A 16,050-nucleotide genomic window follows, 5' to 3' on the forward strand; every position below is an offset into this window, starting at 1 on the left:
TTCAAGATTGCTTTGGCTATTTGGGGTCTTTTCTGGTTCCATACAAATTTTAGGATGATTTGTTCTAGCTCTGTGAAGAATGCTGGTGTTACTTTGATAGGCATCGCGCTGAATATGTAGATTGCTTTGGGTAGCATCAGCATTTTAACAATGCCTTACACTCTGTCTCTCTCTCTCAAAAATAAAAATAAACATTAAAAAAAAAATAAATTTTTTTTAAAAAATAAACTCTTAAAAAAAAGTTTGTTCTTCCAATCCAGGAGCATGGAATATTTTTCCTTTTTTTTGTGTGTCTTCTTCAGTTTCTTTCATAAGCTGTCTATAGTTTTCAGTGTATAGAGTTTTCACTTCTTTGGTTAGGTTTTTTCCTAGGTATTTTATGGTTTTTTGTTATGAATGCCTATTTTTATGTGAGGCATGGGGCTAGAAGATTTATTTACTTCTGTCCTTTATTTAATTCTGAAAACAACACTGCAAAGTAGAAACTGAGGTTTAAAGAAGTTTACTGAGGTCTTGTGGCTAGTGAATGATGGAACCAGAATACCTCAGTGCTATAGCCTTTAAGATGGTGTGGTATTGATGCAGGGATAGATAAATGCATCAACACATAGTCCAGATAATAGTTACGTGGAAAATTATATATGATAAGGTATCTTAAATTGATGAGGGAAAAAACGGTCATTTCATCATGTTGTAATATATTGGTACTACAGTTGGATAATTTTTTTGATAATTCAATTTTTCCTGTATTTTATTTCATGAAATACTGCCTTTAAAATCTGCAGACATGTTGACTGTTTTCTTCCCCACCTTTTTGGATGGGATGGTAGAATATGTACATTACCTTCAGCTTTCACAATCCAGAGAAGCTGTTTTCTTAGGCCTTCTTGTTAGTAACTCTTGAAATATCGAGTCGTAATGAAAGTCGTTGGTAAATTTGACTGCAGAACAATTTAAAATTTTTTATGAAAAGATTCTGTAAATGTAGGGATCACTGAAGTGCTTTCAATTTTAAAGGACAAGTGACAGATTTCCAGAAAATGTTTACAAACATTCTTAAAAGATAAAAGCCAGTATCTCTAATATACAAAAGAGCTTCTACAAATCAGTAAGAAAAATAAAAGCAAAGTGATAGAATTGTGGTTAAATGATTAGACATAGATCATACAGATTGTCACATATACATGTGAAAAGCAGCTTATCAGCACTTGCATCATGAAAATGCAAATTAAAACAACAAAAGCCACTAATATAAATACAGCTGCATAAATCAGTGGCTTTCCATTTCTTTCCCTGGAAACCACCTAGAAGAAACAAGACAATTGAAAGAAGACTCTGAAAACTCCCATTTTCAGTGAAGATGAAAGACAGATAGTCCACAGATTTCAAATTGTGTGAAATCACTACCAGTCACAGGTGAGATCAGGTAGAGTCAAGAAAGAAAGTGAAAAGAAGAAGCATGAAGGAAAGTAAGAGGGCCCAGCAGGGGCAGAAATAATATTCCAGCAAAAATACACTTTCTGAAGAAAAGACACACCTTGAAATGCAAAAGACCCTTAGTATGCATGTGTTAGTTATCTGTTCCCGCATAACAAATTATCCTGACACTTAATGGCTTAAAAAACCCTTTATTATAACCTCATAACTTTTGTGGGCCAGGAAGCCAGGCATGTCTCAGCTGTCACAGGCTGCAGTCATCTTCAGGCTCATCTGGTTAGGAGCTACTTCCCAGCAAACCTGTGTGGTTGCTGCAGGATTCGGTTTCTCATGGGTTGTTGGACCAAAGCATCAGGTCCTTCCGAGCTGTTGGCTGGAGGCCTTCACTTCCTTGCCACGTAACCCTCTCTGTAGAGCATCTGACTTCATCAGAGTGAACAGATGACGGTATACCAGAGCATCTGCAGAAGAGAGAGGGCCAGCAAGACAGAAGTCACAGACTTCTGTAACCTAGTTAATTATTCGTTTGTTATTACTCATAAGTGGTAACCAATAGATGTGGTCAAAAGAAACAGAGGACTAAGAGAACTATATAAATTATAAAGGTGAGTACTGGAACAAAAAATATATATACTTTCTTTACAATTAATAGAACCAACAGGGGCACCAGGGCAGGTCAGTTGGTTAAGTGCCTCACTTTGGCTCAGGTCACGGTCTCACGAACCCCACATTGGGCTCTGAATGCTGACAGCGCAGAGCCTGCTTCGGGTCCTCCCTCTCTGCTCCTCCTCTGCTTGCACTCTCCCTGTCTCAAAAATAAAACATTGGAAAAAAATAGAACCACAAACAAAAATGAGGAAACATACAACAAATGCAAATATAATAATCATCCCCTCCCTGTAAACTTTTATAAACAAAACACAGAACATAAAATAATGTGCCAGAATTAAGATGAAACATGTTGGACATGCAATTAAATAACTTTACACTTTACACTTAGAATGGCCTTCAGATCAGCTCAAAAAGCAAAACACAGCTTTGTATTTTTTTTTTTTTTTTTAAGGCTTTGGTACTTTTTTTTTTCTGAGTTTATCCTTTATTTTTAGAGGAGAGGGAGGGGCAAAGAGAAAGAGAGAATCCCAAGTACGCTCTGTGCTGTCAGCGAAGAGCCCAACTCGGGGCCCAATTTCACAAACTGGGAGATCATGACTTGGTCTGAAATCAAGAGTTGGATGCTCAACTGTCTGAGCCACTTAGGCACCCTTATATTTCTAAGATCCATAAAAAAAGTGGAAGTTTGAAAATGAATGAAGAATAATATGTCAGGTAAATGCAAACAAAAGGAATTGATACCTAATATGATCAAATGGGATACCAGGATAAGTCTTTAATGTTAAGAGGTAAAATATAGGGGTGCCTGGGTGGCTCACTCCGTTGAGTGTTTGACCCTTGATTTCAGCTCAGGTCATGATCCCAGGATCATAGGATCGAGCCCCAAGTCGGCCCTGCGTTGAGTGTGGAGCCTGCTTGGGATTCTCTCTCTCTCTCTGTCTCTCTCTCTCTCTGTCTCTCTCTGTCTCTCTCTCTCTCTGTCTCTCTCTCTCTCTCCCTCCCTCTCTCCCTCTCCCTCTCTCTCTCTCTCTCTCTCCCTCTCCCCCTCCCTCCCTCCCTCCCTCCCTCCCTCCTTCTCTCTCTCTCCCTCTCTCCCTCTCTCCCTCTCTCCCTCCCTCCCTTCCTCCCCCCCCCCCCCCCCCGTCCCTCACTCGTTTGTGCATGCTCTCTCTCTCTCTCTCTGTAAAAATGGAAAACAAAAACAAAACAAACAAAAAAGAGGTAAAATACAAATTAAGCTTCATCATATTTAATGAATGTAACATTCTTACAAAACTCAAGAACATTAAAAGAATGAATACTACCACCACCGTTTACATTTGAAGGGTGATAATCTATCAAGAGAAATACATTAGTTATAGACATTGGAAATGGGATGTAAAAATTTGTGTGTGTATAATTTAAAAATCCAAATAATGAATATAAAAACTATACAACAATAAGAATTTGTAAGGTAGTGGGGTACAAAATAAATATATAGATATTAATATTTTCTCATATACACAAATAGTCACCAATGAGGGGACAGAATGAAAGAAAAGATTCTATTTGCAATAATCACAAAGAGACAAAAAGCCCAGAGATAAGTTAAAAAAAATTTTTTTTTAATGTTTCTTTATTTTTGAGAGAGACAGAGACAGAATGTGAGTGGGTTAGGGGCAGAGAGAGGGAGACACAGAATCTGAAACAGGCTCCAGGCTCTGAGCTGTCAGCACAGAGCCTGATGTGGGGCTCGAACCCACAAGCTGTGAGATCATGACCTGAGCCGAAGTCGACGCTCAACCGACTGAGCCACCCAGGCACCCTGAAATAAGTTTTATATTTACATTTTTTTTAAAGTTTATTTATTCATTAATTTTTTTAATGTTTATTTAGTTTTGAGAGAGAGAGAGAAAGAGAGAGAGAGCTTTCTAATGGAGAAGAGGGAGAGAGAGGAGACACAGAATGCTAAGCAGGCTCCAGGCTCTGAGCTGTCAGCACAGAGCCCAATGTGGGGCTCGAACTCATGAACCATGATATCATGACCTGAGCCAAAGCTGGATGCTTAACCGACTGAGCCCCCCAGGTGCCCCAGAAGTTTATTCATTTTGAGAGAGAGAGAGAGAGCAAGAGTGCATGCATGAGCATCCACATGGTGGGGGGGGGGGGGGCAGAGAGAGGGGAAAAGAGAGAATCCCAAGCAGGCTCTGTACTGTCAGCACGGAGCCTGACATGGGGCCTGAACTCCGCGAACTGTGAGATCATGACTGGAGTCGAAGTGAAGAGTTGAACACTTAACTGACTGAGCCACCCAGAGATAAATTTTAAAGAAATGTATAAGATCTACATGAAGGAAGCTTTAAAACACTCAGGAAACCATGGAAGCAGACATGAATCAAAGGAATATAATACCATATTCTTAAATAAGAAGACTCCACACCATAAAGATGTCAGTTACTCTTAAGTTAATTTCTTTTCTTTTTTTTTTTTTTTAATTTTTTTTAACGTTTATTTATCTTTGAGACAGAGAGAGACAGAGCATGAACAGGGGAGGGGCAGAGAGAGGGAAACACAGAATCGGAAACAGGCTCCAGGCTCTGAGCTGTCAGCACAGAGCCCGACGCGGGGCTCGAACTCACGGACTGTGAGATCATGACCTGAGCCGAAGTCGGACGCTCAACCGACCAAGCCACCCAGGCGCCCCTTAAGTTAATTTCTTAATTTGATGTTAGACCTATAAAAATGCCAACTTACTGCCTCTTTTTAAACCTATAAAAATAAGATTAACATATTCAGAGGTTATTATGGAAGTTGGAAGAAGCCAAAAAAGAAAACAGTGATGATAGACAAGCTCTATCATTCACTGAACTACAGCATGAACCTTGAAATGTAAGTGTTTGTGGCTGTATCCCAGTAGAATAAGTAGTCTAGAAAACAAATACATACAATATAGGAATTTAGTCTAAATTCCAGAGTACAAATAAAAGTAATAGATCAGAAGAAAATGGATTACTCAGTAACTGATACTGAGATAACAGGCTAGCCATCTGAAAAAAATTAAGGTGTTGCCATACCTCAAGCCGTATACCAGGATGAAGTCCAAATGGATCAAATGTTTTAATGTTAAAAATGAAACAATACAACTACTAGAAAAAAAAATGGGAAGATGAGGGTTTTTTTTTTTTTTTTTAAACCTTGGGGTGGGTATGGAGTGCTCACTTCGGCAGCACATATACTAAAACCTTGGGGTGTGGAAAATATTTTAAACTGATTGATTGATTAAACTTTTTTAAATTCTCCATGGTAAAAGTCTATAAGAAATTTACCAAAAATACAACAAGCTGGGAAAATGTCTGCATTCATAATGAAAGTTTAATCTCTAAAACACAAAGAGCTCTTAGAAATGATGGGGAAAAGATCAACAACCACCCCCCGCCCCCCCCCCCAAAAAAAAAAGAGAACAGGCAAATACTATGAATATGTAATTCACAGAAAAGGAGAAACACAGATGTTTCTTAAGCACAGGAAAGATAGTCTCATTCATAATAAGAAATACAGATCAAAACCAGCTGAGATAACCATTTTTTGGATCTCTATTTGGGAAAACTCCTGAACATTGAAACCACTTTTTTACCAGATTATTGGGGAAATATGTTCTCTCTACATTGTTGGTGGTAGTATAGATTAGTACAATTTCTATGGCAGGCAATTTGGCAATATCTGTCAGATTTACAAGTGCATGCACCCTTTGATCCAGCGATGCTCCCTAGGACTTTGGGGTGCATCGCACCTTCTCACTGGTCACAATTTGTGTCTTACCCTGCTGGGCCTTGAGTCTGGTTATAGGTCTGGAAGCAGTGAGGGGAGGTGGGGATCTTTAGTAGGATCAGCATTGCCTTGCAAGGAAGCTACTAGAGGGGAGCCCATTGTGGCGTCTGCAAGAAAGGGGTGACTGACTTCCTCAGTTAAGGGAGGAAGAGTTGCCTCTATTGATAAAAAGGTTTGACAGAATTTAGGGATCTATATTTCTAGCAGTTTACACTCCAGATCTCCCCATAATATCAAACCAAGTCTAGATTAATCCCCGAATCACTTGGTATTTTTTGGTCTAGTTTTGTCTCCTGCCCTATCTTGTGTTTCTTAATTCCCTACAGGTTTCTCCGGAAAGCAGTCCTTGAAAAATCACTTGCATAAGAACCCCCTGCAGGCTCTGCTTCCAGAGAGCTTGGTCTAAGTGGTCTGCTCTTCACACTGTATCTCTGATCCACATTGTATATTCCTTCTTGAGACATCCACATGGATGTCTAATAGGCATTTCAAACTTACAGTATCCAAAGCTGAGCTCCTGATATTTTTCTACTTCAACATACTGCTCTCACCACTTCCCCCCCGCCCTGTTTCAGCGGATGGCAACTCCATTCTTCCAGTTGCTCTGGACAAAGCTTCTTGCATTTCACGCACAATCACTCAGCAACCCTGATGTCACACTATTTGACGGGGTGCTCAATCGATGTTCAGATCAACTGCTTCTGGGTTGGGATTTCATAGGTAGCAAAGCAGCTCCTCCTTGACTACAATCTGTTGAAAGTTGGCCTCTGACACAAGGGTTTGAAAAAATCAGGGTTAGACTTGTTGACAGCTTTCGAAATGAATCTGTGATTCCACCATTTATCGCCACCTCCACAGCCTCTGCTCTGGTGCAAGGCACGATCACGTCTTGCTTGGATTGCTGCCTCGGCCTCCTAACTGGTTTCACAACTTTTACTCTCAATTTGCCTTTCATCTGTATTCAGCATGGCAGCTAGCAGGATCCTTTAAAAATAGAAGTCACGTCACGTCACGTTTCTTTCAAAATTCTCCATTTCCTTTTCAACCTCAAGAAAAAGCCTAAGTTTTCATAATGAGTTAGAATGCCCTTTAGGAGTTTGTTTGGTATGATAGTCGCCTCTGCTATTCCGCCCCCCTCTCACACTGCTCTGGTCACTTTGGCATCCCTGGTGTTCCTTAAATAAGCCCTGCATACACCTTCCTCAGAGCCTGTGCATTTGTGACCTCTTTGCTTGGAATGTTCTACCCCAGATATTGGCATGGCTCACTCCCTCACTGCTTCAGGCATCGTCATCTCCACTGTAAACTGCTGTCCTCCGTGCTACCATTCCCTGCCCTGCTTTGTCTCCTCAGCATTATCACTGTCTATTTTTCTTATATATATCATGTGTTTTCCTCACAACCATATAAACTCCACAAGGACAGGAATTTTTATCTGTTTTGTTCCCCCCTGGCAAGAGGTAGTCACTCAGTAAGTATTTGTGGAAGCCATGAAAGCATTATCTTATTATAACGAACTACATTAATGAATGCAAAGATTCATCACTTTTATGCCTGTAGAAATATCTATGGCTGTTGGAAACTGGATCAGCAATGAACATTTTCTTATCAATTCAGTCCACTTCGGTGATTTTTGCTGGCTAATACAACAGCTAGCCTTCACATTTTCTACAGTTGTTAGTAGAGAGAGCTGATTGCTGCCAGGATTCTTTGGCATTTGAACAAGAACTTATTGAACATCTAGATATGGAAATCTAAGTATTTATCTCCCAGCTAAGAGCATTGGGGGTATGGAAGTAGAATCTAAGCATTCAGGAAATCTACCCGGTAATATACACACTCTATTTACAGGAATACGAAACACTTAAGAGCTAAAGTGACCATTATCAAGTACTGCTAGTTCATATTTGACCTTGGTACTGAGAGAATTCTAAGATGGAAATGAATCAGACACCGTTGTCCAGCATTATCTATGTATAATGTTTTGCCGCAAATTTTCTGTGTCTCAAATACATCAGATGTTGGGCAGTTTCCATCTATCTTTGATCACAGTGTTTGTTTTTGACATTTCTTAGTGTCATTGATGGTCTCCTATTCTGAATTCCTATGGACTTATGGCCTGTACTGATGGTTCACTCAGGTAAAGAGGAATAATCTCAAGATTTTAAAAAGTCACAAGAACGAGGGCTCGTGTGGGAGGAGAGCTGGGAGGGAACCGAACCTTTGAAATCAGGTCAGAATCACGTAGCAGGGAGTGAGCCAGGACGTGGCTGCTCACGCAGCTGGCCTCTGGCACAGGCTTGTAATGAATCTGAGTTCCAGTGGTTTGGATGGTCGGCCTTGGTAACAGATAAAAGCTTTGGAAACTGGGCTTTAGCAGTCAGCAGCTGAACGTATTTTGAATTTTAGTAAGCTGAGCTGACATGTCTTTTAACTATAAATAATACGAATTCTGAACTACAGTGATGGAAACCGAAGGTTTGGGTGGCCGAGACCTATGGGGGTGGCAGTGTTTTTTAAGGACTCTTATTTCTCTTCCAGTAAAAATAAAACATTTTTTAGAAGACGTTGAATAAACTGTTTAAGGTACAATATCCAGTATCCATTCTCTATATTGCTCAAGATTTTTTTTTTTTTTAATGAGAAACCACTCCTTTGTCATTAGATGATTATATCACTTACATCAGATCTAAAGTACAGTGGGTTTTTTTTTTTTTAAAGTTTATTTAAGTAATCTTTTTAGTTTTTTTTTTTTTAAGTTTATTTATTTTGGGGCATCTGGGTGGCTCAGTCGATTAAGTGTCCGACTTCAGCTCAGGTCATGATCTCACAGTTTGAGTTTGAGCCCTACGTTAGACTCTGTGCTGACACCTCAGAGCCTGGATCCTGCTTCAGATTCTGTCTCCCTCTCTCTCTGCCTTTTCTCTGCTTGTGCTGTGTTTCTCTCTCTCTCTCTCTCTCTCTCAAAAATAAGACATTAAAAACTTTTTTTAAAAAGTTTAAGTTTATTTATTTTGAAAGAAAGAGAGGGAGAGAGAGAATCCCAAACAGGCTCCACTCAGCTTGGAGCCCAACATGGGGCTCAATCTCATGACCATGAGATTACCATCTGAGCCAAAATCAAGAGTGGGACACTTACTGACTGTGCCACCCAGGTGCCCCTAAGTAATCTCTTTTTAAAGGTTATTGATTTAAGTAATCACTATGTCAGCGGGGTTCTTGAACTCATGACCCTGCGATCAACAGCCACACCCTCGCTCTTCTGACTGAGCCAGCCAGGCGCCCCTAAAGTGCAGTAGTTTTGAGAGCAATATAGATTTCTGTCTCCAAGAGGGACTATAGTTTCCTGTATCCTACCAGATTAGGACTGAAGTTGGTGGCTTCCTGTCCTACTGACAAACTCCTTGGATGTACTGCCCTGTGGGTCATCACCAGCAGTAGGATCCATTCAATCTTGTAGGGGTCAGATGTAAGGGGACTGCTGTCCTTACTGCTGAAAAGTTGCAAATGGAGAAGGAAAACAGCTGGTCCAAAGGCTTAGAATTGGAAAACATTTAGGTTCTATCTCCTTTGTCCTGTCATAGAGAAATCCATAAGGAAGCTGGCGATAGCTGCACTTCTCAAATTAAAGCTAATGACTGTATTTATGTGAGTCAGTAACCTGAGTCATGTTACTTGTTTTTGAAATCTTTTGTTACGTGTGTTATTGCAGCTGAGTTGTTACTAATCTGTTATTTTTTGGGAAAATAATTGCCAACTCTTAGTAGTAAGACCAGACTTTCAGGGCTCCGGCGAATAAGACTGAGAACACCTTTGTATGTACAACATACATGTTTCTTCTCAGCATTTCCAAGGTAGACACAAGCATTATTGGTTTTGTTGTCATAGAATTTATATTGTCTTGCTAACTCAGTCTCCTGAAATAACCCAAAAGTTGAAAGTATCTGTAACAAAATATGTCAGTAATGCAATTTGTAGAAGGATGACACATGAAGATGACTTTAAAAACGAAAACAACCAAGCTCATTCATTCAGCAAATATTTCCTTAATGCCCACTATGTGGGAGATGTGGGGGCTGGAGAAGACACAGTCTTTGTTCTTTAAAAGAACAACGTACTTTTCTATTAGATCAAGAGCAATGTCTGAAATTGAAGCATGTATATAAAAGATGAGGCCCTTATACTGTGTCCAGAAAATATGCTTTGAGAAAATACTTTATTGTGGTGAAAATACACATAACAAAGTTTACCATTTCAGCCTTTGTAAAGTGTACATTTCTGTGGCATTAAGTACATTCACATTGTTATGCGGTCATCCCCACCATCTGTCAGCAGAACTCTTCATCCTCTCCAATTGAAACTCTATCCCTTACATGAAAATGTCCCATTCTCCACGCCTCCTCCCTCCCCAGCCCCTGGCAACCACTATTCTACTTTTCATCTTTATGAATTGGACTATTTGGGGTACCTCACTTAAGTGAAATCACACATTACTTGCCCTTTTGCGTCTGACTTATTTCACTTAGCATAATGTCTTCAAGATTCATCCACGTTGTAGCAGATATCTTTGTGAAGGCAAAATAATATTTCATTGTCTATGCCACATTTTATTTATCTATTTCACTTATTTATTTGTTTGTTGATGGATACTTGGGTTGCTTCCACATTTTGGCTTTTGTGAATAATGCTGCAGTGAATGTAGATGTACAAATATCTGTTTCAGACCGAGCAGATGTGTTTTAGAATCTGAATGTGAGGAAGAGTCACTGAGGCACATCGAATTAAAGTATTTTTAGGTGTGGGCACCTGGGTGGCTCAGTTGGTTAAGCGTCTGACTCTTGATTTTGGCACAAGTCATGATCTCAGGGTTCCTGAGAGAGCCCTGCGTTGGGCTCTTCTTGGGTTTCTCTCTCTCCCTGTCTGTGCCCCTACCCTGCTCTCTCCCTCCTTCAAAATAAATAAATAAAACAAACAAACAAAAAAAGTACAGGTACTGATGTGTAAAAGAATCAGAAACTTTGTAGCATATTCTTTTTTTTAACTAGAGCCGTGAAAGACACACACATTGCAAAGTATCTTTGCCATGGAGAATGTGACATCCTTCTTCAGCTATGGATATTCAGATGTTGTGGAACCATAGCTTAGAACACACTCCCCTCTGGAGTGCACATCAGAAGCTCTAATTCTCTCACGTCAAGAATGGCTTTAAAAGCACAGAGCTCAAGGCAGTCTCTACCCTAAAATCAATAGCTTACTTCCTTGGGTAAAACTAAATTAAACCTTGATATGTTTTCCACTGCTTACCTGTGCTATCTATTCATGCTACTTTGCTTCATTTAGACCTTGGACTTCAACTTCTGCATAGGTTCTGTCTTGTAGAGACATCTGGAAAGTGAATTGATTTTGCATGGAGGACTCTGCTGGCCTGCTCTATCCAGTTTGGTCTAGCCCTGCGGTTGCTGTTTTTGACTTGCTCTTCGGCTCACAATACTGGTCTCTTTTAGCCTTGTGCTTGCTTTTGGCAGCATCATACTTTAGGGACCACTGTGGATTCCATCCGAGTCTTTCCTGGCCAACCTGGTGGTGCAGCAACTGGTGACCCAGCCCTGAGAAGTGAATTTGCCAAAGCCTCAAAGAAAGTTCTTTTCTCTTGCTCTGACTTGACATTTGTGAATGGTTGCCATGAATTTAGGGAATCCGGTGGAGTCAGAACCTGGGAATTTGGAATAGGCTTTCCAGGAGTCCTAATCACAGGGTACTGTCCACCTAATCACTGATTCCCAAGGTACGAGTGAGGACCGAACACTAACACTGTGTTCATGCCCCACACCCTGTGTCCTACTACAGACTCTCTTCCTGATGGAGATTTGGGTAGTAGAAGGTATTAAGATTCCAATTTTGGTCTCTAGCATGGAAATTAAGAATCTTCCAAGGCATGAAACCTCTGATGGTGACAGTTAACTCAATGACATAAGGGCTCTGGGAGAACAAGGTGCAGGGTCTTCGAGTGAAGATCTGAATTTAAGAATTTGTTCTTTTCTGCCTCTGTGTTGTGGCCTTGGGAAAGTCAGTTACCTTCCCGGGGTCTCAGTTTCCTTATCTGTAGGAAAGAAGAGGGTGTGATCTTTGGCTTGTGATGGTGGCAGTTGGATGGTAGCACTGGTGTTGATGGTGGTGGTACATGTTTGCAGGGGAGGGGCGGGACAGAGGTACTGAAAGCGTTAGTTGGACCGATTAACTAAATGCTTAACGTTTATACAGAAGATTTTCAGGAAAGCAGCAGGGAGAAGTCCTTGGAAGATCAATATACAACTCTGTATAACAGTGGAACCTTGAACACCATGACCAGTTCTGCCCTGCTGCTCTGCCCTACCTTCCCCTGCCCTATGCCGGGTCAATCAGTTCTTACTGGTCTCAAATCATAGGGTTTTACAGCTGAGCTTAATGTTGGAGATGAAGCAGAGTTATTTAGCCTTCCTTACTTTGATCACAACTGATTTATTAGTTTCAAACTTTAAATGTTCTTTTTTGATAATATCTGATTATTGCAGGGACTTGAAAGTTATAGAATATTATAAAGAAGTTTAATAATCACTCATACTTTCGTTATCTGGAGAATAATTATCATTAACACTCATTATTCCTTCTAGATATTTTTCCTCACATAGAATTGTATTTATACAAATGTATATGTAAAAGTAAATAATGTCAATATTTCAGATATTTAAACAACTTTTTACAAAGTTAGGATAGGGGTGCCTGGGTGACTCAGTCAGTTAAGTGCCTGACTTCAGCTCAGGTCATGATCTCATGGTCCATGAGTTCAAGTCGCACGTTGAGCTCTGTGCTGACAGCTCAGAGCCTGGAGCCTGCTTCCGATTCTGTGTCTCCTTCTCTCCCTGCTTGTCCCCCGCTCTCACTCTGTCTCTGTCTCTCTGTCTCTGTCTCTCTCTCAAAAATAAACACTACAAAAAAACCACAAAAAACAAAGTTAGGATAATAAATTTATATATACATATATATATGTTTTAATTTATATATATTTTTATGTATTATGATTATTTCATCTTTTTGCCATGGCAGACATAAGGAAGCCTTTTAATAATTATTGTAAGAGACTGTGAAGTTTTTTTTTTTTAATTTGTTTATTTTGAGAGAGGTGTTAGTATGAGTGGGGGAGGGGCAGAGAGGGAGAGAATCCCAAGCAGGTTCCCCGCTATCAGCACAGAGCCTGATGTGGGGCTTGATCCCATGACTGTGAGATCATGACCTGAGCTGAAACTAGGAGTTGGTTGCTTAACTGACTGAGCTACCCAGGCACCCCAAGAGACTATGAAGTTTATGAACAGTAGTAGCTCAATAATGAACAAAATTATTGTTAATTTCTCAGGAAGAATCATCATTTGTTCTCACAGATGGCACTTTTCTAGGATACGCAAATATTTTGTGGAAAGTATGGCATAAAACATGAAAAAACATAAATCTTAGGAATAAAAATATTTGATTCATTAATTTTGCTGAATAATCAAGATTTTATATTCAATCTTAACTGTAATTTTAAATGGAACCATGACACAATAAGCTTGGTGATGTTCCATATTCCACCACAGTGGTGCTCTTCCCCCAGAACCTAGAAGGACAAGGCACAGATTCTGAAGGTTTTATTGCAGGCAGTGTTTTTATATCCTCGCTCGTTGTTTCACAGTCTACATTGTGATGACTGTCATTTTAGACATCCTGTTTCCTCTCTTCAAAGAGGGAATCATGGCTCATATCTACTCTGGATGCCCAGCCAGTGTTATTCTGCATAATATTATAATATTAACATTAATATATAATATATATAATGTATTATAATATTCATGCTTTCATGAATGTTGACTTTACATTTACTATTTTTTTAAGATTTTATTTTTAAGTAACCTCTACACCCAACATGAGGCTCTAACTCACTACCCCAGGATCAAGTCATTTGCTCTTCTGACTAAGCCAGCCAGGCACCCCTACGTTTACTGTATATAACCACTGTAGACAATTATATTACCTAAGGGATAATATATTATCTAGGGATCATAATTGCTGATTCTCTAACATTTGTGGGATATTTAATATGACTCTTCTGTTTTGCATCAAAAATATTAGTGGTTCTCTCTCTTTTATAATAAAAAATCATGTTTGTTGTATCTCATGCACATACCTATTTGAACACTAATATAATAGTTATCACACATCAGATTGTGTTCTATATTTCTCAGTTAACATTCATGGTTACTTTTCTATTGACTCCAGTCTTGTTTTCAGCTTTATTGAGGTATATAGCTGACAAACAATTGTAATATGTATAAAATGTACAATGTGATGATTTGATTTGTATACACTTTGAAAGGGTTTCCCACCATCAAATTAATTAACACCTCACATAGTTACCTTTCTTTAATGAGAACACTCGCATTCTACTCCCAGTCAGCCATGTGATCATGACGGTAAATACTGACAACCATTCTCTACCCACATAACCGTTCTGTTTTCCATTTTCAGTATCGTAGTCAGTAAATGACATGAGATATTCAACACTTTGTTATAAGCTAGGCTTTGTGTTAGATGATTTTGCTCAACTGTAGGCTAATGTAAGTGTTCTGAGCACATTAAGGTGGCTAGAGATTCTCTAATCAGCAATGGCTGATTTCCATTACAAATTTTTTTTAATGTTTATTTTTGAGAGAGAGCATGAGTGTGCGAGTGGGGGAGGGGCAGAGAGTGAGGGGGACAGAGGATCCTAAGCGGGCTCTGTGCTGACAGCTGCAAGTCTGATGTGGGGCTTGAACCCATGAACTATGAGATCATGACCTGAGCTGAAGTCAGATGCTCAACTGACTGAGCCACCCGGGTGCCTCCTAGTTTGAATTTTTATAGTAACTAATAATGTGGAACATCTTTTTGTGTGCTTGTTGGCCATTTGTCTGTCATCTTTGGAGAAATGTCTGTTCAAATCCTTTGCCCATTTTAAATTGGATTATGTCATTTTATTGCTGAGTTATAAGTGTTCTTTATATATTCTGGGTGCAAGTTTCTCATCAGGTATATGATTTGGAGGTATTTTCGCCCATTCTGTAGTTGTTTTTTCACTTTGTTGATGGTATCCTTGGAAGCACAACAGTTTGTAATCTTTGATTTAATCCAGTATATCAATTGTTTCTTTAGTCACTTGTGCTTTTTTTTGTTGTTGTTAAAAAAATTTTTTCTTAACGTTTATTTTTGAGAGAGAGAGAGACAGAGCGTGGGGAGTGGGGGGGGGAGGGGCAGGGTGAGGGAGACAGAGAATCCAAAGCAGGCTCCAGGCTCTGAGCTGTCAGCACAGAGCCTGATGTGGGGCTTGAACTCATGAACCTCAAGATCATGACCTGAGCTGAAGTCGATGCTTAACTGACCGAGCCACCCAGGAGCCCCTAGTCACTCATGCTTTTGTTGTCCTAAGAAGGCTTTGTCTAACCCAAGATCATGAAGATTTACTCCTGTGTTTTCCTCTAAGAGTTTTGTACTTTTAGCTCTTATGTTTGGTTCTGGGATCCACTTTGAGTTGATTTTTGTGGATGGTGTCCAGTATCAGTGTTTTGTATGTAGATATCTAGTGTTCCAGCGCCTTTTTTGATACTCATTGAGTTTTTATGAGTATCAAAAATTAACATTTGTAAAGCGCTTGGAAGTGCATGGGGATGCATAGCAGCACTGAGTAAATATTATTTTATCATTTACCATATGGAATTGTCATATGTCTACTTATCTTTTCTCCCTCAAAGACTATCTTTATCTTTGTGCCTACATGGCTGGCCTAGTGTCTGATGGACGGTACCTGCTGAATGGATGAATGATAAATAGAGCTGCTCTGCTGAGGCTGTCAGGTGGTAAAGCGCGGTTTCAACACTGCTGGGCTGGGCTTGGGTCCGGACCAGAGGGCCTGTCAGAGTGAGAGCCGCTGACAGTATCTGCCTCAGGGCATCTCCCCAGAGCACGCGGCTTGCAGCCCCTGGGTCCAGATCCCCCTGCAACGCTCGAGTCTCTTCAAAGTCTCTTCAGCACAGTTTTCATTTCTGTGTCGCCCTCCTCCCCGTTGTCTTCCTTCTCCTCCTGTACCTGAGCATGAGCTCAGAGAACGGAATCCCTCCTGGATATCAGTCTCAGCCAAGTCTCCTTAGC

The 16,050-nt window shown here is 40.0% G+C and overlaps 2 long non-coding RNA genes across 2 annotated transcripts in view; one reads left to right on the forward strand and one right to left on the reverse strand.

The window, feature by feature from the left end:
* Positions 1 to 16,050, forward strand: part of LOC144614541 (uncharacterized) — a 110,522-nt gene that overhangs the window by 44,755 nt on the left and 49,717 nt on the right. The gene's annotated exons all lie outside the window — the stretch shown is intronic.
* LOC144614539 (uncharacterized) lies at positions 1,633 to 9,385 on the reverse strand. The gene is made up of 3 exons (XR_013552338.1): positions 9,214 to 9,385; positions 2,081 to 2,246; positions 1,633 to 1,898 (listed from the first exon to the last, which is right to left on the reverse strand). It is a non-coding gene; the product is annotated as an uncharacterized LOC144614539 (long non-coding RNA).

Source organism: Panthera onca, chromosome A2, assembly GCF_046562875.1.
Source record: "Panthera onca isolate mPanOnc1 chromosome A2, mPanOnc1 haplotype 2, whole genome shotgun sequence".
NCBI lineage: Eukaryota > Metazoa > Chordata > Mammalia > Carnivora > Felidae > Panthera > Panthera onca.